Genomic DNA, 25130 nt, shown 5'->3' on the forward strand with positions numbered 1-25130 from the left:
AGTTTTTGAAGTGGGGTTGTATGAGGTACTATTAGTGCATTAGCTACGGTAGATGCCTGTCGACACGTCCCCAGTTTGGAGAAGCAGAGAGGAGCACCAGCATGAAAGCTAAGCAATGAACTGCTCTGGGCAGGGTCAACAACTAAAGTTTTTTAGGCACTTCAAAAAAGGCCTGCCTAAATCATTCACCTCAGTTTAAGTGTACACTATATTTATAATATTTTCACTGCTTCCCTTTGCTGTCAGACAGCTTTTCCTGATAGGAAAATGCTTTTATACAAGTCTCTCCAAACCAACCAAACTCCATAGGTGAAATCGGTAATTTAAGGTCTGGTGTTGCGAATGTACCATGGGCTTGACTGGTTAGTAAGTTTGTGTTATTGTACTTCGGTGATTCTGAATTGACCTTTTAAAACACAGTAGTCACACAATAACCCAAGCAAACTAACCAATCAAGGCAGCAGCTGACTAGCAACTCCTGTGCTCTGCGAAGTAAAATGACAGATTTCGCTTATGGGGTTTGGAGTTATATAAGCCAAATATTGCTCTCTCCAAACCAGCCAAACTCCATAGGCGAAATCAGCAATTTTACCTCACAGAACACAGGAGTTGCTGGTCAGCTGCTGCATCAACCAGTAAGTTTGTTTACATTATTGTGTGACTTCAGTGTTTTAAAAGAATGGTTCTGAATCACCACAATCACACAATAACACAAACTAACTAACAGATAAAGGCAGCAGTAGTCCTGCAACTCTTGTGTTCTGTGAGGTAAAATTGCTGATTTCACCAATGAAGTTTGGTTGGTGTGCAGAGAGTGATACTCGGCTTATATAACGACACCTTCCCACTGGAAAAGCTGTCTGACAGCAAAGTAAAATATTCTAAATATAATGAATACTTACACTGATATTGATTTATTTTTTCGTGGACTGCTTTTAAGTGGCTAAAATACCTTTTGCTGCTTCTCCAACTGGTGTGTCGACTGCCATCTACTGTTGCTAATACACTGACTGTCAATAACTTTCTCACACATACCCACTTCAAATCATGCAAACTATCTCTTTTAAGACTAAAATTCTATATTGGGCCTTAGAAATGAAAGACAAATTCACTTGATTTCCCCATAAGTCCTGATTAAAGAGTAATACACATCTGACCACTGCACAGCCACTCAGAAAAGTAAAATAATTAGTCAAAAAATTGCTGTTTTAGCTTATTAAATAATTAAACAAAGAAATAAACTGTATACAGAACAGATGATTAGCAACACGCTCTGGTAGCAGGTCCGGCCTGTCTTCACTCACCTCATCTCAACCAGATGCTCAGCTGACACACTGCCATCATGCTGTTCTCCAGGACACTTCACTGACCACACATGGACCTGATGGGGTGGGGGGTGGGGGTGGGGGACACAACGAGAGTAATGTCATCAGTGGAGGCAGAGAGCGACCTTTACTGTCAGTGTTATCTGTCAGTGTGTGCGTCCTCAGCCTGTGGGTCAACGTCAACCTCATGAGCGAAGAGGAAAAATGAGAGACAAAGATGCCAAAAGTTTGATAACAAAACGAACGAAGGCCAAACTGTGAGGTGGACTGTTCCTTTAAGGGAAAGAGAGCAAAGAGTGAGCCCGAGCTGTGGGAGGGACCTGCAACTCAGAAGTAGCTCAGCAGCATTGTAGGTCCCTCCCCCTGCTAAACACTTTGCAAACCACAAAAACTCCACCACACATTCCACAACACTGTCTGTAGCAATACCTGTCTCTCCCTCCTTCACTCACAGAGGCTCAGTCTCTCCGTTTCACACTCTGAGTTTAAGGATTAACAGGCAAAAACTGATTACCTGTTTATTACACATTTTAGCTTAAGTCTACTTTGACTCACCACCGAAACTTAATGGTTTGTCAGCATAACCCACATTTGTTTTTAATCTATTTTAGTGTGACCTAAGAGCCCAAGATGACGAAGCCTCAGCTCACAGATGCTTCTGGCTTTACTGGTAATGTTGGGGAATAAAAACAGCCTTAAACTGAGCAGGATTTAAGCTCAACGTTAAAGGGATAGTTCAGCTTCTTTGATATGGGGTTGCATGAGGTACTTGTTGATAGTCAGTGTGTTATTTACAGTAGATGCTGGTCTGCACACCTACAGTTAGGAGACACTAAGAAATGCACTGCTGTGGACGAGGTCAACAACAAAACATATTTTAGCCACTTAAAAAAAGAATCAGTTAAAGTGTATGCTATATTTTAACTATTTCCAACATTTTACTTTGCTGTAAGACAGCCTTTTCTGCAGGGAAACCGCTGCTTTATAAGCCAAATGTTACTCTCTCCAAATCAACCAAACTCCATTGTTGAAATTTGTAATTTTACCTTGCAGAACTCAGGAGTTGTTGGTAACCACTGTCCTGATCTGTTAACTAGTGTTATTGTGTGATTTTGGTGAATCCAAACTAACCATTTAAAGCACCAAAGTCACACAATAATGCAAACAAACTAGCAAATCAATGCAGCAGCAGACGAGGAACTCCTGTTTTCAGTGAGGTAAAATTAATGATTTTGTCTATGGAGTTTGGTTGGTTTGGAGAAAGCAACATTTAACCGTCAGAAAAGGCTGTCTAATAGCAAAGTAATTAGATGAAAATATTCTATATATATAAAAATATTCTATATACAGTGTACACAAAAATTAATATCAGTTTAAGTGGCTAAAAAACCTTCTCAGCTTTTCAGATGTGATTTTTTCCTGGTTTCTTTACTCTTCTATGACAGTAAACTGAACGTCTCTAGGTTGTGGACAAAACAAACATTTGAAACATTTGAGGATGTCACTTTGGGATTTGGGAAACAGGGCTCAACATTTTTCACCACTGACACCATCACTATCTGACATTTTATGGACCAAACAACTAATCGATTAATCGAGAATGTGATCAACAGATTAACATGTTGCAGCCTCTGACTCCGTCCACAGCAACCCGTCCTGCTGCTTCTCCAAACTGGGGTCGCCCCTACCGCCATCTCCTGCAGCTAACACACCGACTATTTACAAGCACCTCACACAACCCCACTTCAAATAATCCGAACTATCCCTTTAAGAATGGAGGAAACTTTCCAGCACGAGGCTTCATTCTGGGTTCAAATCCGTGGCTGCAAGCTGACGCCCTCTTGACACCGACACCTGCCCGTGTCCATAACCCCCCAAGCTTCTGATTTTAACCTCTGCAACCGGGTTGCGCTTCTCCGTGCGAAGACTTTGTGTGCAGCCCACAAACCAGTTGAACACAGGTTTTCCTTCTCACAGAAGTTGCTTGTGCACACACACACACACACACACACACACACACACCCACACACACACACACACACACACACACACACACACACACACCGTTAAACAGTTCTTCGGTATTTGCAGGTCTGAACAGGACCCTTCCACACCTGCTGCCGGTGAACAATAGTTGGTCAAAACAAGCATCAGAGCCTGTTCGAAAACATCGAGCCGAGATATTTGGCAGACATAACGCAGATCTCGCATAAACATTTCCACTGGTTTCCATTTTTGGCCGATGACACAATCCCACCATCGCTGCACGCACACACACACACAGAGCATACTGTAGTCAGTCAGGTCAGCTGTCCCACTCCGATAGAGCCATCTGTACCACTCACTCACCTTGACAGGTAATGGTAAACACAATGCTGTAATTAGTCATTAACTAACACAGGCTCAAGTCGGCACAGAAAGGTGCTTTGTTCGCTGGCTGAGGACTTCATCACTCATTAACTCAAGCGGGGACAGTCAGACGTCGCTCCTGTTGACAAAGTGTGACTCACTGGCTTTGTGCAACACAAAGTGGAGGCAGACTAATCATATGGTGAGTCGCTGACCTTCGAGTGGACAGTTAAGAAGAGATAGGCCTATCTGGAGTGAATACCAGGGACTCCCAGTCATTTCTGCCATGGTTGATACGATCAATGAGGGAAAAGACTGAAGCTACCGAGCACAGTTTGGCCTTTGGTGTAAAAGTAAATGTTGTGTCTCACTTGAGCGTTCTGTAAACCTGGAGTTAGGCCTTGCACTACTATTATCCCCACTCCTTGCCACGTGTATGCAGCCTGTATTTAAGTAATCAGCCACAGCAACTTTAGAGCAGCTTTTTCCACTGGATGAGTTTTCACTCAAGAGGGTTTGGAGTGGGTTTTTTAAGGTGATGTGAAGTGGTTTTACACCAGTGTATGAAAATGACTGCAACTATTCAAAGCAATCTGCCCTTAATGAATATTACAGCGTGTAATAAATGTTATTCCTTGACCTTTTGGAAGAGTAGTTGGTTAGACAAGGCGCTGGCGTGACTAGAAATTTTTGGTGAGCACATTAATGTTTAACTGTGCGGCCACACATCTCTCAAACAAAGCAAGTCTCCCTATTCAAGCAAAGAGAGTGTATTTGTGTAGTGCTGTTTTACAGGCTACAAAAATTATTTTATTTGGAAAAGTCTCAAGACTCAGTGTGTGTTGCAACATCTACAGAAAAGTGATTCAGCGCCCTGCAGAATTAAAAGCCATAATGTTTTGTAAGGGTTTATTTATTAGACCTGTGGCCTGGAGGGTCAGGCTTAAGATTAAAAAATGATTGATCGAAGTGTTTGAGTATTTTTTTTAAGGGAAAAAACAAAAATTCTCTGATTCTAGATTTTTAAATCAGAACATTTTCTGGTTTCTTAATTCTTGGGCTTTGGGAAATGTTGATGGACCTTCATCACCATTTTCTGACACAAACAACTAATCAATCAATGAAACAAAATAACTGGCATATTAATAAACAATCAAAATATTTAGTTGCAACATGCAGCCCAATGGCAAAGCATGAATTATTAGCCTGAGTTCACAAATAAAGTAATTTGTGTGTTTATGTTGTTAATCCGAGGCCTATTACTTCTCAAATCCTTTGTCACACCTTGATTACACACAGGTGATCACACCGATTATGCAACTTCTTAAACCACCTGGTTGCACCACTGATGACTGAGGAGTGTCATGGTGAAGAGTGTGAACTAAAAGTGTTTTGTATTGTGTATTAGATCAGTTGGTGAGGGTTTGTTTTCACTTTTGTATTCAAGTTCCTTTTTCTGTCCATCGATATATTCATGATACTTGGGTGCCGATTCGATATGTATTGTGATTTCTTAAGTATTGCGGTTTGATATTATGATTTATTGGGATTTTTATTTGCTACTTTAACACTAGACCATGTGTTTACTTCTAGAGACTGTATATCATGAGACCAATGTCCAAAAATAAAAAACATCACATGTCAGTCAGTCTTTGAGTTTTATTTTAGCAGCATCATTGCTATGCTGCATATAAAATTAGTAAATAAAATATATATATATATATATATATATATATATATATATGTATGTATATATATATATATATATATATATATATATATATATATATATATATATATATATATATATACATATATATATACATATATATATATATATACATATATATATATACATATATATATATATATATATATATACATATATATATATATATATATATATATATATATATATATATATATACATATATATATACATATATATATATATATATATATATATATATATATATATATATATACATATACACACACACACACACAAATATTTAAGAGAATAATTTTCCTCCATTATTTCAACAAAAACAGTGAAGGTACCAATAACTGTTCTCAAGAATTAAGAATTGAAGGTTTCAAAAAGTGTATTCTGAGAAAAAAAAAAGTTTAGAAAAGATTCTTACAGCCTTTAAACACTGAAATAAACTGCAAAATATTTGGAGGCAAAATTTCAACGTGCCTGACTAATCACATCAAGTGTGGTACGATTTTGCAAATAGATTAATAACAGTGGTGGAAAGAATACTGAAAATCTGTACTCAAGTACAAATACTGTTACATTACTAAAATATTACTCAATTACAAGTTAAAGCACTGGTGTTAGAAAAATACTTTGGTAAAAGTACAAAGTACTTGTCGAGTATTAGTTACTTTGGTCTCATAATTTCATTGTAAATAGGTGGTAACTACCATGATGTAACATATTTATTCCTTAGAAATTACCCAAGTACTAGCAAGTACCATTTTCATGTAGTGGGTGGTACTCACCAAGTGACGTATTAAATTTTCAGTCAATTTCAAAGAACATTCAAATACGTGAAATGGTAATTACCACCTATTTGCATGAAAACAACTCTTGTGCATTATCACACACTAACAGTGAAATTTAATTTGTGGGTAAATTCAGAGAAATTTCAAATATGTTGCTTTGTAATTACTACCCACTACATGAAAGTGGTACTTGCTAATTATCACATAATTAACTATGAAACCCGGGGGTGATTTGTGGTTTATTTCCTAGAAATTTCAAAAACATTACTTGGTAATTACCATCTATTTACTACGAAATTATGGAACCTGGAACTTGTAGTGTTACCTTCAATAGAAGACATTCTTTTGTCATTTTTTTTTCTCATTTTAAGTTTTAGTTTCCCTCTTAATCGAATGGTTCCACCTGACAAAACAATGTTAAACGAGGTGCAAGAGTATACATTAAATATTAATATGTTTTTCATCTATATGTCGTTGTTTTCATCGGCCTGTTTGTCCTCTTTGGCTACAAAAATGCAGATGAAAAGATTGGATATTAATAAAAACTGTACTCACTACTCATTTATGATTTTGAAAGTAACTAAGGTAGATTACATGTGTAATAAATACTTAAGAACACGTAAAAGAACAGACCTGAAATTGTACTGAAATGTACCCAAAAAACTACTCAATTACAGTACATCGAGTATTTGTAATTAGTTACTTCCACCCCTGATTAATCAGCTGCAGCTCATCTGTCGTTTGTCTCTACATGTTGTCTTTGAAATTTATTTTCTGTATTTGTTTTCCCTTTCATCATTCAAACTAGAGCTCTGTGAAACAAGCAATCCGCCATGTTGGATGTTTTGAATGTGACAACATGCAGTTTGGCTGGTCAGAGGTAGGGATGCGTGCGATTAGTCGACTATTTAATCGTATAATCGACTAATTGTGCACATCCCTAGTTTGTAAAATATTAATTAGCTAATTATTCACACAAAAAACCCGCATTCTTTATGATTTTTACGGAAGAACCATAGACTATGAAAAAAGAAATGGCAACGAAAGTTTAGGAGTGAATAAAAAACTGAGTTTAACTGACAATAAGACTAAAAGGCATAATGCACTGCAGTGTGTGCCGCCAGTTTCCTCAACTAGCTGAGAAATCTCGTTTTTTTCATCAGAGACAAAGCCTTCAGGAAACACCACAATTCATGTAAAGAGCGGACAACATAAGCATCACAGTTAAGGAGAGCTGTGTTAGGTTGTGTTAATTGCCTTCTCTGTATAGCTTTTAGATTTTGCGCCACCAAATCTAGTGACTTGGTAGCCCGTGGGACCTGTGCTTAAACATATTAGGCAACCATGTATCCCTGACAGTTTCAAGAGGTTTTTAAAAGGTCCTTACTGTATATATGCAGCAACACAGATACAAGAAACTCTGCCTTGCATGTTCTACCATCACCTCTAATTTTTGTTTACAGGAAGGCGTTGAGTAATCAGACACACCTCAAGTACCAACACTAAACTTAATTGGCGTCATCTGCATTCATTACATCCAAACCTCAACACTTGAACATAACAAGACATTTAACAGCTAAGCTTGAGGAATGATTAGTGCTTAATTATGGTGACATTTGAATGCAGGAATTAAATCAAACCAACCTGGCTGCTATGCAATTAATCTGCAATAAAACTGAGGTTGTAAAATCGAAGTTAATGTGCCTTGAGGGAGATGCCACCCCCCCCTCCTTCATCCAGTCACACGGTTTCTGCCAAAACTGGCTTGAATGTTCGTTTTCAGCCGAAGCTTTTGTGTTCATGTTGACGAGGTTGCAGCTCTCCATCTGGCCTCACAGACTGTGGCTTTCCTTGTCAAACAGGGTCTCCTGTAGTTCCCATCAAATGCTTCAACAACTTCTCCAAGGCAAGAAAATATGCTGCGCTCATATATTTGTTTCTGCATGTCCAAAAATAAAGCTATATGATAAATAAGATAGATGGGAGGTGAAATGACCAAGTCTGCAACCCTGAAAAAAGAAGACTATGGTAACACCTCTCACTCATCTAATCAACCTTTCCATTACCAGTGGGATCTTTCCCAGTAAATGGAAACTAGCACCTATTTTTAAGTCAGGATCAGTTGATCAGGCATGAAACTATTGGCCAATTAGTATCTGACCGGTGTTTTCTAAAGTTGTGGAAAAAGTTGTTGCTCATGCAGAATCAAACATTTATTTGTAGCCATGACAGTCTGGCCTCTGTCCGCGTTTTTCCACAGAGACGGCTGACTGCTTTTTAATAGAGCAGCTTAAATTATCATTTGATGAGGGTGAAGTCACTGGGGCAGTTTTTCTGGACTTTAAAAAAAAGCATTCAATACATTAAATCATAATATCCTCATCCTAGATTGAATTTCTCCAATAATAGATTATGGGTTAAAAAAATATAGGTCCAATATTGAGTTGATAAAATCCGTCTTTTCTCCAACAGATCTGCAGTTTTAACCCTGTTAGTCTCGCGTCACCAGCCTTCAGTGTGAGATTTCACTAATTTTAGTGCGTTGGTCAGGTCACATTAGTCACGTACTTTTTATTAATGCAATGCACCTGGCACATATCCAAGCAAAATTGTCACTGAAATATCCCTAACAGAATAAATATGGAATTGAATCAAACTCTGAAACGAATCAAACTGGGACCTTGTGAATTGAATCAAAACAAACCCGTTTGGGAAATCTGAATTGATACCCACCCCTAACAGATTACTATCTGTCTGACCAAGAACAATGTGTTATAACGTGTTGTAACAACGAGTGGTGTGATGGACACGCTAACAGACACACACTGAACTTTGATTTAGTTTACCCAGTCAGTCAGGTCAGTTAGTTCTATTACTTCGACTTATTTTACGGGCCCAGATTTATTATCATAAACTATTTTGTTACCTTTTTTTGGCTTTTTGTAGATTAAAAAACAAACAAACATTTTTTTCAAACAACTACCTGTCTCTCTCTTTGCCTCCCAGCTCGGTCCCTAACAAAAAGTCACTTCTGTTGAAGACTAAAACCACACGGTTCTATTCTTGGTCTGCTTCTTTTTACTATACATATATATTAATCTCTTACCACAATCATGTATTGGAGCGATTTTTCAGATGTATGCAGATGATACAGTTATATATGTATCTGGTAAAACTTCTCAGGCAGCTTCCACACAGCTGCACTTACAGTCCATGGAAACACGGTTTGAAAAGAATCACACCTCAAGCTTCCTGTTACGAAAACGGGATCAGTTTGCTTTTCTTCCAGGGCTCGGTCATCAACAGAAGCTAACGAGTTAAGTCTAAAGATTAACGGACAACATAATGAGCAGGTCTCAGAGGTAAAATACCTCGGCCTCATATCGGATTCCCAAACACAATTTGAGAAGCATGTTAAGATGTGAGCAGGGTTGCAAAATTTAGACTTATCAGAGGCTGTCTTCCATTTCAGTCTGCAAACAGTTTCATGCATGCTTTGATTTTTTTCACCTCTTGGTCACAAGCAGTATCTATAATAACCAAACCTCTTATGATGGTATATAATCGTGCAATTAAAATTTTGGACAGGGAGCCAGTAAGATCACATCATTGCTGTACTCAGGAGAAATTAAACATCTTAACTTTTGGAACTGGATCCTGATTGAGATCATTTTAAACTCAAACTGAGACTTTGAGACTGAGAGTTTTTGAAGAGGAATCATGAATAACGCAGTGTTTGTTATAGTTTGTGTCTTCTGTTAGTCTCTTTATTTTCTTGTTGTTTGTATTTTGTGTCTTGTGTAGTTGTTGCTGAGTTTTTTTGTATCTTAAAGGCCCAGCTAGGGATGAGAATTGCAAATTAATTTACGCTATAAACGCTGTGGTGTGTGGCATTGATTTATGCCACATACTTGTCCCTGTACAAATAAACATTAAATAAATAAAAGGATAACCGACAAGAAATGATGGATGGGTGAAACCTGATTAGAGCTGCACAGTATGGTGAAGAAGTGACATGGCGATTATTTAAACTGAAATTGCGACTGTGATATGCAATTCAATTAGTGGTAATGCATAACAATTTTCACTATTAAGGAAAAAAAAACAATTAAAATTGTGATGATGTGATATTTGTTGGGGTCTGTACTGAACAAACTTTCATCTGAAGAACAAGATTTTTAGATCAGATCATCTCTGCAGCTCTACAGTACGTCATAATAATAACGCTGTTTGTCTCATGTTTTTCCTTTTTTTTGAAAAACTGTGATTTGATTCTGGTTCTGTGATTTGGATATTGCATTGTGCAGCTCTAAACCTAAGATCAAAGTCTTTCTGTGCAAAAAAAAAAAAAAAGAAAGCACGCCGACAGAGATCTGAAATGTACAACCCCCGGTTTAGCTCACCATGTAAAGAGGCACCGTCTCCTGTGACTAATCACACATACCTGGTGTGTACAGACACTGACTAATCAAGGCCCTGGCATCACCCGTACTGACGAGCAGGTGACCAATTACTGAGAAAACACGTGAAAAAGGCACCATTTTAATCACTTCTCACACTGCTGAAAGCTTAAAAAATAATTACAGCTACGACATTCGACTCTTGGATTTGCTCAAATCTACACTGATCAGTAGATAACGGTAGCTCCTGCAAGCTCACAGCAGCTTGATGAAAATCAGCACGTAATTCATAATAAGGTGCAACCAGATGGGTGCAGGGCTGCCAAGAACCGTATTGGTTCATTGTAACGAGTGTGAGAAAATAGTCCTGTGTTGCAGTTGATAGATTTGGCAGTCGACAATAATTCATAAATAGGCCCACGCAGGTCCCTTTATGAAAGTCTGCTTTATTCAGCTGATCAAATACTCAGATTTAAACTGTGCCATCACCATTTCATGATGAGCCTGTTAAAAAGGGCTCATACCGGCAACCTGGCAATTCTGGCAAATACCTGGGTCACCAGCAATGAAACAGACTTACATTTTGCAGGGTGCTTTTCTAGTCCATCGACTACCCAAACTACTCTTATAACTACTAGTCACATTCACTCACACAATCACACAGTGATGGAACAGCCAGTCTTCCGATTACGGGATGACACGCCCCAACCCTTTAAGTGTAATGTAATATCAGAGGTCAAGCGGGAAGTAATCAAAGGAAATCAAGACAAAAAGATCAGAGTTTGGCCTGAAACAAAGAAAGAAAAAGAACAAGAAGAAGCAAAAAAAAGGTGGGCTATTGTCGGAGGCTGGGGTGGAGCAGCAGTCATTGTCTCTCCTGTCCAGGATTAAAAATGAATAGAGGACAAAGATGACACAAAAACACCACAAGGCACTTTCCAGTCCAGACAAACTGTCCAGACGAAAATCCCTGTCTGACCCCTGAGTAGATTTAAGGACCAGCAGTGTGTGCCCACAGCAGCACAGGCAAATGTACAGCTGACATGCTGAATGATGACGAACCGAGGACACAGTCCTCCAGAGAAGAAGCGACAGTGAAGATACTCGTCATGTGGTGAAAGTCTGAGAAATGTCACTGGAGACCTCCGGACAGAAACAAACTAGAGTCTACTATTTTTCTGCTGAAGCGGTCCGAACATGGAGGGGCCTTGTATCATAGTAGTTAGTTGTCACAGAGTAAACCTTGGTATTAAAAAATCCCAATATCATCATTTCCAATAAGAGCACAACAGCCATCCTCGATTTGAAACAGCACCTTGCAGAAAATCGTGCACTACACAAGCGCGTATATAGTGTGCAAAGTGTACTATGTGACAGTGTACTAACGGAAGTATCTAAATTGATTCAGTCTCTCTACTGGTGGACAAAACAGTGCAGATGAGTTGAGAAAAATGGCAGCTGGGTGATAAAGTTACTGGACTAACTAGCAAAACAAAAAATTCCCCTGGCCTGGCTGGATTTTGGATTTATTCCCACAGATGAAGGTAAGCTAACAAACACTGCAGAGAAAATAGCTTCTCTTAAGTATTGTGCTTCTTATAAGTACGATTTCTGAATCAATTCTTATATGTATAAAGCACTCAGTCCATTAGCTTGATGCTAACATATAATGGGAGTTCCCACTGATACGCTAACAAAAATTAGGACTGTGGTTGCTGTAACATTATCTCAGCAAACAGATTCATTTTACCTCACATGCTTAACATAAAACGACATGTGCACTCAGACTTTCAGGCATATACTTCTTCTGCTTTTTGGAAACTAAGTAATTGTTGCTGATTCATATCGCTCACTCAGTCTATTACTCTGGGTTCAACACACCACACTGACCAGCTACAGCAACCTCAACAGGTCAAAAAAGGGTTCATTGTTTATGATATGATATACAGTCTCTATAAATTTAAGATTCAACTATTTCTCACAGTCTAATGTTTAAAAAAAAAGTAAACAAAACATATAGAATCTGCACCACAGTGTCATAGTAGAATTGAATTAGGAGATAAGTGCACCATCACAGCTCTGCTGCAGACTACTGAGTATGTAACTTTAGTGAGAGAGTGATGTTGAATCCTCACTGAGCAGAGGAAAAGGTGAGCAGTGAAGTTGTCGTTCTGGCAGTAAACGTACAGTGCATCTTTCATCACTTCATTTCAGCTCACTGACAAGACTAAAATTACGTTTTTCTCCCCACTGAGTGTGTAAATCAGCTTGGTGTTTCTGTGTCGACAGGGTAAAAGGAGCATTTGCAGAACAATGACCGCAGCCATGAGGGGCTTTAGACGCCTCTAACTTTCTGTGACTGTACATTTTAAATCTCAGTGTAGCTGGACACAGAGCAGAACTGTTGTCATTAACCTGGATTTATTTTGATTTTATCAGACAATCTTGTGATTTTAAAACAAGGGTTTTATCACCACAGCAGCTTGGGAATGACTGCTGATGGTGGTTATGAGCAGCAGTTAGATAAATATTTCATAGTTATCGAGTTGTCTGACAACAGTAACATTAAACTATGTAAATGAGAAAAAATGCTTTGTGAATTCTGCTATATTACAGCAGGAATGGTAAACAGACCTGCATTTAAAAAGCACTTTTCAAGTCTATCAACCACAACATGTCACATTCAACCAGTCACTCACACAATCACACACTGATGGAACAGCCATCCGGGGCAATTTGTGGTTCAGTATCTTGCCTGAGGACACTTTGACATGTGGACTAGCAGAGTCAGGCATGAAACCACCAATCTTCTTGTTAGTGGACAACCTGCTCTACCTCCTGAGCCACAGCCAGGAGGACACTGAACAGAGGTAGAAGCAGAGTAACCAGCTGTGTGTGTCTGTGTGTGTCTCTAGCTGGGACTGTGCGGCAGCAAGACAACTTTCTTCTGTAATCACACATTTTGAATGCCGATACAGCCCAGCTGTTGTCATTAACCTATATTTATGTAGATTTTGTTGGACGACATTCCGACCATGAAATAATGATTTTGTCAGCTGGGCTGTCTGTCCCCGTCTTTACCAGATGTTGGCTGTGATGCACCGAGTTCTGCTGGTTGCCAGCAGAGAAGAAGATGAGGAAAAGATTTAGGCATTTTCATGTTGTCCAGGCATTTCACTGTGGACAGAGGTCCCCACAAAAAAACGACAAAAATGTGTTTTAAAACTTAGATAGCTTATGTAGATGTAGTAAACTGAAATCCCGTCAAATATAGCACATGAATTGAAGAAAAGATGCGCAGCTCTGGGTTTGTAAGCAGCAAAATGTGCACAAAAATAGTGATGTTTGCCCTTGAATTAATAATTTTTGTGCATGAATTAACAGAATAGAAACAATCTGCCATCCTGTAAAATTAATTTAAGGGATGTCAAAGTTACACGTTTACCAACTCAAATACAGATGCATATCCACGTATATCAGAAAATAAAACTGTGTTAAACCCATTTGGGTTCTACGGTTTGACAACCCTGACTGTGCAGTGGCACGTGTGCACCCAGCAGCCAAAGCTGTTCTCGTGCAGAGCTGAACGCTCCATGCAGCATCGAGAGAAAGTGTGTCAGGGGGACAGAGACAAATAGAGCGAGTGAATTAAAATAAAGCCATAATAATGAAGTCATTTGAAGGCATCGCTCCACTAAAACATAGCTGCTAACACTCTGTGTGCTCCTCCTTGACTGCCCAGATCATCCACAACAACCTGTAACTTCAGTTCTTCCTGGAAAACTTAATGATATTCATTTAAGAAAATGAACACACATAAAAAAATATTTAAGGGTAAAAGATTACAGTTATTTAGGGGAAAATGCTATTTTGTGCACACAATCAAGGAATGTTACCCTTGAGACCTACCACTGTAGCACCAAATTATTCAGATAACTTAGAAATCCTGCTTTTCATTCAGGCTATTTAAACAAAATGTAAACTCAGTGGACTGACACTGACTGACTGGAAATCTGTCTCTTAGTTTAATTGTCTCAACTCAAATATCTCAGGGTATTTAGACTCCTGAAGCAGTCATATAAATCTGACTTTAATGAAGGTTAAAATGTTGAAGGGTTGATTAAACTTTATGGTCATTTTGGAGCCTGAAATTTATGTTGCTGTTGAATTATACTCCATCATACCGAAAGGTTTCTAATATTTAATATCTAATATTCTCCCCATATTATAAACACCTCTCAAGTTTTATCCCTACAGCAGCAAATATCTGAACTGGCAGTCATATGGCACCAACGGCTTTGTGTCTTAAATTCTTATTGTTAAAACTTGGAAACATTAAGTATTTCTCTGTAACCCTGAAAATTCATTAGTTCATTTATTGTTATGGTAGCTGAACACCAGGTAGGACCCGTGTTTTTTCTGGTTGAAGCACCTGTGCTGTTAAAAAGGAATAAAAAACGCTGCATGTGGATTTTGTTTCTGTGATGACAATATGTTGAAAGTTCTTACGGTCGCCTGTGTTTCACAACCTATCATTGCAACTTTGGTTTTTATTGTCTATGCAGCTCGTCAGGCCCACGCTGCACGGATCTGCATCCGTTTCACCTGCTTGAAGGTTTGTTTTGATACGGCTTGTCTTTAGTCAAGTGGCCGTAAACCACAGGCCACTTCCTTATAAATTCTTCCCAATAAGCGTCCCATGATATTTTGTTATCTCAAAGCTTTTATTATGAAGCAGCAAAATGTCTTCACCAGCAGTAACCTGACACGACTCCTATCAGCTGAGAGTGAATATGAAAGTAAAATAAAGCGGATACCTCAGAGAACAAACAGCGACTCAGGAGAGAAAGTAAACTTCAAACCACAGAGATTCACACACAGGACTCTGGAAACTACAAAACTACTGAGACAGACACTTTTAAAAACATCTCTCCCTCTGGGCTCCTGCGCAGACATGAGTTGAGTCTCGGCTGTCTGGCGCACACAGAATTGTCCTGGTCACCATTTTTTTTTTGGTTACATCTAATATATGATTGATTGCCTGGAAAAAAGCATCTGTGACAACACTAGCAGTGTTCTGAAAAGTTTGGAGATTTCTAACTCGAAATGCTTGGAGCAGCAGGACAAAAAAGGCGAAGCGCATAGAGAAAAGACGCCAGGCGGACTGTCTTCTCATTGGGAACAAGTGGAAAAAAAAAGGACTCACTACAATTAGCCTATAAACTGAGTGTCTTCTCTGTACAGCAGTACACTGGAGGTTAAGCGCAGCCTGATGTAAGTTTGTTTGACAACTACATCAGGCTGTACAGACTGAAATCCACTGGACGGTTTATTATATGGAGCCTCAGCATCACCAAACTGTTGCAGGGTGCAAGCAGATCATAAAGGTGAGAATTCTGTTGTTCAATGCAGTACTTGTTAGCTGGTACTAATCTGTCAAAACCTAGGCTAACGTGGCTAAACAAAGCTAACCTCACACCTGGCAGTGTTGTGCAAGTTCGCATTTAAAAAGAGCCAGCTCAAAGTTCAGTTCCCAAAGATTAAAATGAACTAGTTCATGATTTTGTTTCTCGTGTTTTTGTATTAAAACATGAATATTGAATGTCCTGGATTACTTATATCTTTAGTTATTAACAACAATTTGAGGACCTTTTACGCTACAGCAAACCTTAACACCAACATACTGTTGAAGTTTTCAACTGGCAAATCAAAATTCCCACTTTCCGCTTTAAATTGAACACACCATAATGCATGAGTACTGCAATGAGTCTGCAATGAGTCTTTTCCTCATTGAAACATAACCTCCAGTCTGCAGTGTAGTTCACACACTCATGCTACATGATCAACTTAAGTTTTTCTATCACCTTGATGTTTCTGTCCATATTCGCATGCTCTCTCTCTCTGCTGGGATCACACTTGTGTTTTAATCAGCTGACAATGTGAGCGCTCACTGATTGCAACTGGTATGTGAATAATGCGAGCGTTACTTTACAACTCGACAGTGGGAGTCAGCTGCACAGTTGTTGGGGTCAATGAGGGGGCTGTCTGACAGACCTGGCAACTCCAAACTTCAAACCTTCTAAGCATTTGTTTTGTTCGAAGTAAAAGGAAGATGTTCAAATGTTAAAGTTCAAAGCAAGCAGTCTAACATCACAGATACTAAGCATCATCGCTCATGTCTTTTCTTTTTTAAATGTTGGGAATTATCGGTAACACTGGTGTTGTCACAAGTTCATGATCCGGTGTGAAATTTTCCTCACTGTGGTAAACCTAACTAATGTTGCAAGGCAGCTAGATTTGCAGGATCAAGAGAACACGTGAGAACACGCACAAATTATCCATTCAGCGTCCTAGGAGGGACTATGCATGCGTGTGGTTTTCGGTGTGACGATAGCATAAAGCGTCCCTGGAAGCTCGTCTTGAACAAACAACGGTGGCGCCTGAAGAGCTTAGCGTAAATACTGCGATAGCATCAGTTACATCAGAACTGGAGAGTATTTCTTCACTAAAAAAAAGAGCAAAGAACGACACTGAAGGCCGTTCTCCATGGAAAGATGTTTTTCGATCTTCTGACCGGCTTCAGCAAGAGTTTGCTGAGTTAGCCCGCGTTAAACGAGATAGACAGATGGTTCATCCAATCAGCTGTCAAGTGTTTTTTGAAAGTGCCTGCCCTTTTCCAAACAGTTTTTCATCAGATTTTGATTCATACATTGCTAAATCCTGGTTGGTGCTCAGAAATATGTGATATATGAATCATTCAGGCAAAAACACAAGTAAATAAACCTCTAATTTGGAATAAAAAAACAGATTAAAGAAATGTTTGAAATTCGTAATGAACTGAATCAGAATCAAAGTTAAAAGCTGCTTGCAAAAACAGGTTTTCAAGGCCTTTAAAGTTACACCTCTATCTTCAAAAGCAGCCTGTATTGTGCAACAGCTGCACAAGAAAAAAAGTTCCCAACTTAGTTTTCAGCAGGTCTCACACCACGAGTGATTTAAACATTTCTCAACATTTTTATGTCAAAGTGGAGCCAATTTGAAAAAAAGAAAAAAAAACTCTATCCAACTGAGGCAGAGGAGATAATCACTGTTTGCTTGGATTAAATAGAGCAGTGCTTTTGCATGCAACAAAAAAGTTATTGTCTTAAAACTGAGCAAACCAAGGTGTGTACAGTTAAAGAGATATTGCATGCCACAAAAAAACCCCTAACTCATTTATGGCATTTTCACTGCAGATCTTGATGATGTGTACATTATCAATGGACAGAGTCAGCAGAGAAACTTAAAACAAAAATATGAGGGCTGCCTTTATTATATTAATGCCCTGATGTACATTGTTTTGCCTTATTGGCTGGTATGCGAGATACTTATTGAGCTTTTAATCAAACGTGTTGCTGAGTTGCTCCCTTTAAAGCAGATCAGCTGGGCAAAGTTGAGCCGTTATCCAATCAACAAATGTGTTAGGGCATAAAATGTTCTCCATTTCGCTCCCCTCATCTGACATTTTCACAAGTTGTTTGGGAAACAAATTCAATTTAACAGTTGGACTTTGTCCAGATGCGTCAAATCGCTGCTCCAAACAAATTAGGGAAATAATTCAATGAGTTTTAGAATCCAGAGCACGTGGTCTTTTGCGTATAATACCAATTCGTTTAGATGATAGGTACATATACACACATAGCAGGCCAACACACACACACACACATTCCTTCGACATCAGTGGAAACAAACATCACTGTTCTCAGTTCAGCCCGAGGGTCTGATGAATGATTTAAATAAATTTGCCAAAAGGTATTTGCTCATTAGTGTGGAAAATGCTGATGTCCTATTTGTTTTGTTCAGCTGAACTTCCAGGAAGTTGTCTTCTAAGAAAATCAGAATATATAACTGCAGCGTGTGTGGGTTTTTTTGTCTGTGTGTTTGTGTCAGTATGCCTACGGTAAGAGGTTGAGCTCCTATTTAGTCCCAGTGGGTCACACAGTACTCTGTATTTTTAGAGCGAGCTGGTATTAATAGACCCAGAGAGCCCTGGGAAGTCGAGGCCAGCAGTGAGAACAAAATACGAAGTCCAAAACACAGATGCCACAGAGCTGCTCTGTGGAGCGACACCAGTAAACACTGAGGCCAGAGTGTTTAACAGTACTGATGAATGAATAATGTGTGTGACGCAGCAGCGAACGAAGTTACACACACACACACAGAGGCACAGTTGAGACGCCTTTGACATCAGCTGCTTCGCAAACTGCATTTGCACATGGCGCCAGAGGAAATGTAGAGATGGCAAATAAGTTAAATGTGTTCAGCCGCTCTGTACTCAGGCCGAGGCTGTCGCTAACACAACGTGTGTGACTGTTAACAAAATAAATCTTCTGTGAAGGACTAGGCCACTGTCAGCTATAACATGTCCTAGTGTGTTTTTTTTTTTTCCTGAGGACCCACCTTTTAAAAATGATCAACCATCATGACTCAATCCATAATACTGCTTATCAATAAATCCTGGGAGGGGTTTTGTGCATTTCTGACCATTTTTACTGTGATTTAATTATATAACTGAAAAATATACATGTTAAATACTTAAATGCATTTAGAGGAAATAAAAGCAGAGGACATTACAGCCTGCTTCACAAACAAGACAAAATAAGTGTATTTAAGAAATGAACAGGCAGATTAGAAACGCTTTATAAAGGGTGTACTGCAGATATAAATCTTTTTCCACGGTATTTCATTTATTTGGTTACCCAAATAACTGATCTAGCTGACCAAGTTCTGCTTCTTCTTCCTCTTTCTGTCAGTTATTATGGTAATCTAACAGGACGGTCAATATCAACATTCCTCTCAGGTTCACCAGAGGACATCTGTTGGGTTGAGGGTTGGGTCTGCAGGCTGGCAGATCTTAAACTTTGATAAAGCTTTAAAATGTAGGATAGCGAAAGTTACCTGCTGTAACTGACCTGGCATTCAAAACTTGAGGAACTTTTTGGTACATGAAGCTACACAGTTTTGTGGTTGTCATGACAATGACATTACTGGCTTGGTTAATGTCAAGTTAGCATAAAGACATCTTAAACAATGTCAACTTTGCATTAAAAAAACAACATAATTGGCCAAATGACACTCAATGACAACAGTCATGACCATTCATGAAGACTCCATGTTCATGACAGGTGTCATGAACACGGTAATGATAGTTCATTCTTCAGCCAGAACAGGAGGTGAGATTTTAACTGTCCCTCTGTGAACAGCAGTCGGCTGCTGGCTGACAGGCTAGAAAGTTTACGGCTGTTCTGTGACATCATCAGCTGCTCAGCTGCTGCGTCTCCTTGCAGACTGTCTGTCTTCTTTTTATCCTGTTCTTGGAATCTAGCCGGTCACCGGTCAGGCTGAAAACCGGCTGGTCCCGGTCTCTGGACGGTCGATTGGTGCATCACTAGTTTTTGAAAGTACACATCTGAGTTTACTGTTTCTTAAGTGGAAACAACAAGATCTGGTCAGCTGCTCAACATGGGTATCAAGATCATGGGGGCTACCTTCTGTGGAACAACAACTAGAACCTCTGTCTTATCAGTACTGAGCTGCAAGTAATTTTCTGCCATCTTGTCACTAATGGCATTAAGACAATCAAGGAGCCTGACAACCTAAAAACGTTGTTGGATTTAAGTAAAAAGTGGAGCTGAATGTCACCTGCAAATAAATGCTACTAAATATAAAGAGAAAAGCAGGGGCCCCAGGACCGAGCCCTGCCGTACACCACAAGACAGTGGAGAGGAGTTGGACAAAAAGTCTCTGATAGAGACGGTAAAACTCCTATAAGAAAGATAAGATGGAAACCAGTCTGATGCTACATCTGATATGTCCAACCAGTCATGCAAACTGCTAATCAGGATATAATTATCTACTGTGTGTTAAAAATCTGACAGACATTTTGCCTTTAACAAATATTGCACCTCCTGCAATGTGGAAATTGCAGAAAGCCATATTGCAATTTCGATAAAGTTTCGATTAGTTGTGTAGCCCTAGTATAATGACAATCTTATGCATACCCCTTCAAATAAAGTGCCACCAACTTTAATTTACATAAGAGACACCAGAGCATGAAACTAGTGTTAGAAACACTGTTGGGAGGACTTACAGGGATTTTTTTCCATGAGGCCAGTGGAGCACATGGCTGATAAGAGACAAACAATGATGCCTTTAACTATAATGGAATATCTAAGAGTCCTATCATCAAAATATTTTCAGGTAACAATGCAGTCCTCATTTGAACTCATATTCATATTTGGCATTGTTTCCATAACTGTTTCCATGTGTTTACTGCAAATGAGTTCTCACCACCTCAGGCACAGTTTCCACCACCACCACCACCACCATATCAGGATCATACATCATTTAAATGTCTAGACGGCATCCTTCCAGAATGATTGCACATGTATGTACATTTTCTCATCTTTACAAAAGCTTGTGTCGAGAAATGCTCTGCAGAAAACTGCAGACCACTCATTTTTAAAGTGGTGACAAGTCCGAGCTGATTCTGAAACTTTCAGTACGAATTCACTCAGTCTTGGACACACAAAGCTGAACTGCAAAAAGAAATCTCGAAAACTAATTTAGCAGCCGAAAGTATGACGTCTTTAAGGAGTCTAAGAGTCGAACAAAATGCATTTATCACTGTTATCTTTTTACATATATTACTTAACAATATTTCTGTATTTCTGTTTTTATTTTTCACCTTCTAGTGCATTTTTGGACAAATTAATCAAGTTTAAAAAGTTCATCTTCTGTTGCTTTTTCATTTTTAAAATGTATTGATTACAGAAGTATTAACGTAAATATCTCTTTTGCGTAACAAGCTGCTCTGGCTTTGTGACAGCCTGCTCAAATAAAGAACACAGCACACCTCTGATGGGTTTTCCCTCGCCTGCTTTTATGTTACACACATGTCATGTGGGTTATGTGGCCGGTGTAATGACACCCTTCACGTCCGCACACAAAGGTTTCAAACAACACCAAAATTATCACCCTGTCACCACTTTTCACTGTGTTAGACATATCCATTATGTCTTCCGTGCCGAGTTTCTACTGCTGAATCTACCTGTGGGCCTCTAATAAGTTAATCAGTTATGTAGTGGAGCGTGACGTGAAGTTTTATGACATGTGACGTGATGCGGACAGCTTCGAACCCTTCTTTATTGGAACTTAGATGTAACCATGTGACATAGGGCTGCACAATTAATCAAAATATTACTGAAATCACAATACGGCCAAGTGCAATATCAAAATCGTAGAACCGTGCAGTTTTTTGGTAAAGGTAAAATGTGCTTGTCAGGGTTTCTACACCCATTCAAGCACTTTTCAAGCACATTCAATGTGAATTTTCAAGGTTTTCCAGCACCTCACAGCATATGTTATCCTGCCATAAACAACCAAAATTAAGTGTCATGCCAGATGTCAAATGACAAATTAAAGGAAAACACAACAAAGTTTCATGTTTTAAAATGTGACACCTGTCTGTAAGTAGACAATTTATCAATTATTAATCGATTATTAAATTTGGTTCCAATTATGCTGATCGCTAATTAAGTGTTTTGAGAGTTTTTTTAAGATGCAAGTATTTTTGGGTTTCTCTACTTCTCTCTGACAGTAAATGGAACATCTCTGAACTGACATTTGAAACAGTGATCAACATTTTATGGACCAAACAACTAACTGAATAACAGAGAAAATGATCAAGAGATTGATTGATAATGAAAATAATCGTCACGGGAAAGACTAGGTCACGTACGTCCATAGGCTGCTCATGTTTGGATGTTTCTTTTCAACTGACAAGATTGTGACATGATTAATTTAATGATTAATCGTTCTCCTCTCTGGCAGTCAAGTGATTATCTTTGGCTTCTGGACAAAATATTTGAGGACATCATATGGGAAATACTGGCCTCCATTTTTCAGCATTTTCTGAAATTTTGCAGACCAAACAACTAATTGATTAATCAAGGAATTAATCGATGGTTTAATCGAAATAAATAAAAGCCCTACATCCATTACAACCTGGCTGAGCTAATACAAAAACACAATTACTAGACAAATAACTTCAACACTTTGCTCATTTTCAAGCCAACGCTCATTGAAACAGCGACCTTCCAACATGTCGTGAGTGTTAAATTGCAAGCGGGGTTCGAGCGTCTTCATCTTGTGCAAAAGGCAAAAGAACCCAGGCTCTCTCCATCTTATTTTATTTCAATTTATTGTGCGTACAATGCAATTAGAATTTAAAGCAGTTTCAAGCACTTAATCCAAAATCCAAGCACTTTTCAAACCTTGACATTAAAATTCAAGTACTGTCCAGGATTTCCAGCACCTGTAAGAACCCAGGTTTGTGCTGAATTTAAGCCCTCAAGGCGTTTCCTCAAGAATGGGACAGACGGATGGACAGAGGAACTTTTTATGACGATCTTTTCATGCCTCGAGGCTGGTGACAGCCTCGAGGCATGAAAACATCTGCTAATAAATTTCAAGCATCACAGCTGACACTCCGCTGATTTGAAATCAATAGTGAGCCGTTTTAAAAATTACTGCACAAAGTCGAAGTTTCAGGCAAACAGATTGATTCTGTCAGCTACTAAATTGATTTGCAGGCCATGAAACTTTTAGAACAATCAACAGGGACAATGACAGGCGAGGTTTAAAGACGTCGAATCAGCTCTCGAACCCCTGCCAACTTTTACTCATGGAAAACCAAACTGCTTCCAAGTGACAGACATCAGTACGGTTTGAGTGATTACTGGTGGCAGCACCCGATAAATTACACCCTTTAGACTCTATTTGATGAATGAAATTTCAGATTTTGCAGACTTCTGTTGGAAAAACAAAGGGTAAAAAAATATTTCCCTCATGGGCCTCACCAACCATCCACGACTGATAATATAGCGAGCGATTCCAGATTATAAACTGCTATATGTCGTGCAGAAATGATTTGTTGTTGACGCAGCCAGTGTGAATGTTTCTTGCACAGAGGCTGAAGATTTAAACCTCATAACTTTTAGTCGAGAGGAGACTATATTTGTCTGCTGTCAGAGGCTGTAGGCAGGGAGAGGACACAACTGGAACTTGTTCAAAAGTCTTGCAGGAGGAAGAAAAAAAAAAAGCAAAGTATACTGCATGTTTGGCATTTTTGGTCAGAGCAGTCAAGTGGGTCTGCTGAGAGTGTAACAGGCTGGGAAACCCTGTTCATGGATTGTTGACTGCATTTAGCCCTGTAGCCTTCTCTGTTTCTTGATTTTTATAGTTTACACTCCCTTTTCTTTCCTTCAGTCACATGCTTGTTCTCGTCTCCTCTTCGACATGCATTTTGTTTTTCTGCAGGCCGGCGTTGCAGGAATGTATCAGTCTACAGGCACAGCAAGAAGTTACTGCAGGTCAGAATAAACTAAATAATCCAAAAATGAGAATGACTCAGTTGGTGCAATGTTTGATAAAAAAGATGCTATTACTTTTGGAGAAGTTTAGGCTAATCCACAAACTCTTTGATCTGCATAGCTGCCGTCTCTAGCGCGTGTTGGGGGTAAACTGCAGTGCATTGTGGGACGGTACACAGGTGACAGCCTACAAAAAAAAAAAAAAAAAAAATCAGCACACTGGGGGGGTTGTGGCAGGTTGCTGTGGCAACAAAACATGTCACGGGGCTGAGTAAATATAGGCTAACCAGTAGGCGATGTGCAGAGAGACGGCCTGCTGCAACACAGGAAAGGCCACAGAAAAAAAAAAAAGAAAACTGAGACATTTGTGAAGATCTCAAACTGTTTCTGTCTTTTGATGTGACAGGCCTGACTGAACAGTGAGGACAAAAGAGATGACCTAAGATGTACCTTCCTTTTTAAACACCCAAGGAAAACATTCTGAATCATATAAAAAGTAGTGAGTTAGCAGAGGAGGAAAAATGATATTTTGACTAAAATATCAACTAAAATGAAGCCACAACCACCTCTGATTTATATGTGCTATAATCAGGGGGAATATTGCATGTGTGTGTGTCATATGTCAGGATTTGACATTAACTGTGGCTGAAAAAATTTACTCTGTGGCCACCGTGCTCTGTGTAGGTGTCCGCCTGTGTCCACCAAGCTTTACCCCCATACTGAAAATCTCTGTCAACACAAGTTCCAGAAACATCCAGATTCCTTTGCACCTTTTAGTTCAGCATTTTATGAAAACAGCAAACTAAAGATGAGCCAATATCATTTTTCCTTCCAGATATAGATTCAGATACCTGAACTTTGCCTATCAGCTGATACCGAGCACTGATCTGATACCAGTGCGTTGATTTTTTTTAAAATTCAGAGTTCAGTCCAATCGGTAAAGGGTCTCTTTTGTTTTCCCCAAAATCGTTCGGTTCAATCCAGTTCACAATAACAAAAGAAAGACAGACAAGTCAAAAAGTCCACTTGGGGTTTTACTGCGGATCCCCACAAAAACAAACCAAGTCAGGAAATAAAGACTGAAATAGCAACATCTGTATTGGCAATTCAATAACAGAGATTATGTGCAATAT

At 39.0% G+C, this 25130-nt stretch overlaps 1 protein-coding gene across 2 annotated transcripts in view; it reads right to left on the reverse strand.

The window, feature by feature from the left end:
* bcl9l (bcl9 like) overlaps positions 1 to 25130 on the reverse strand; it is a 55638-nt gene that overhangs the window by 14802 nt on the left and 15706 nt on the right. The window contains exons 1-2 of one of the 2 annotated variants that reach the window (XM_084717436.1): positions 3675 to 3695; positions 1305 to 1381 (exon numbers count right to left, since the gene is read on the reverse strand). The gene's annotated coding sequence lies outside the window, so the exon portion shown is untranslated. Of the gene's footprint in view, positions 1 to 1304; positions 1382 to 3674; positions 3696 to 25130 lie in introns of those variants that run through there. The other variant, XM_084717435.1, reaches the window with a different exon arrangement.

This window comes from Lutjanus erythropterus, chromosome 4 (genome assembly GCF_056507025.1).
Source record: "Lutjanus erythropterus isolate fLutEry1 chromosome 4, fLutEry1.hap2, whole genome shotgun sequence".
NCBI classification, from domain to species: domain Eukaryota; kingdom Metazoa; phylum Chordata; class Actinopteri; order Lutjaniformes; family Lutjanidae; genus Lutjanus; species Lutjanus erythropterus.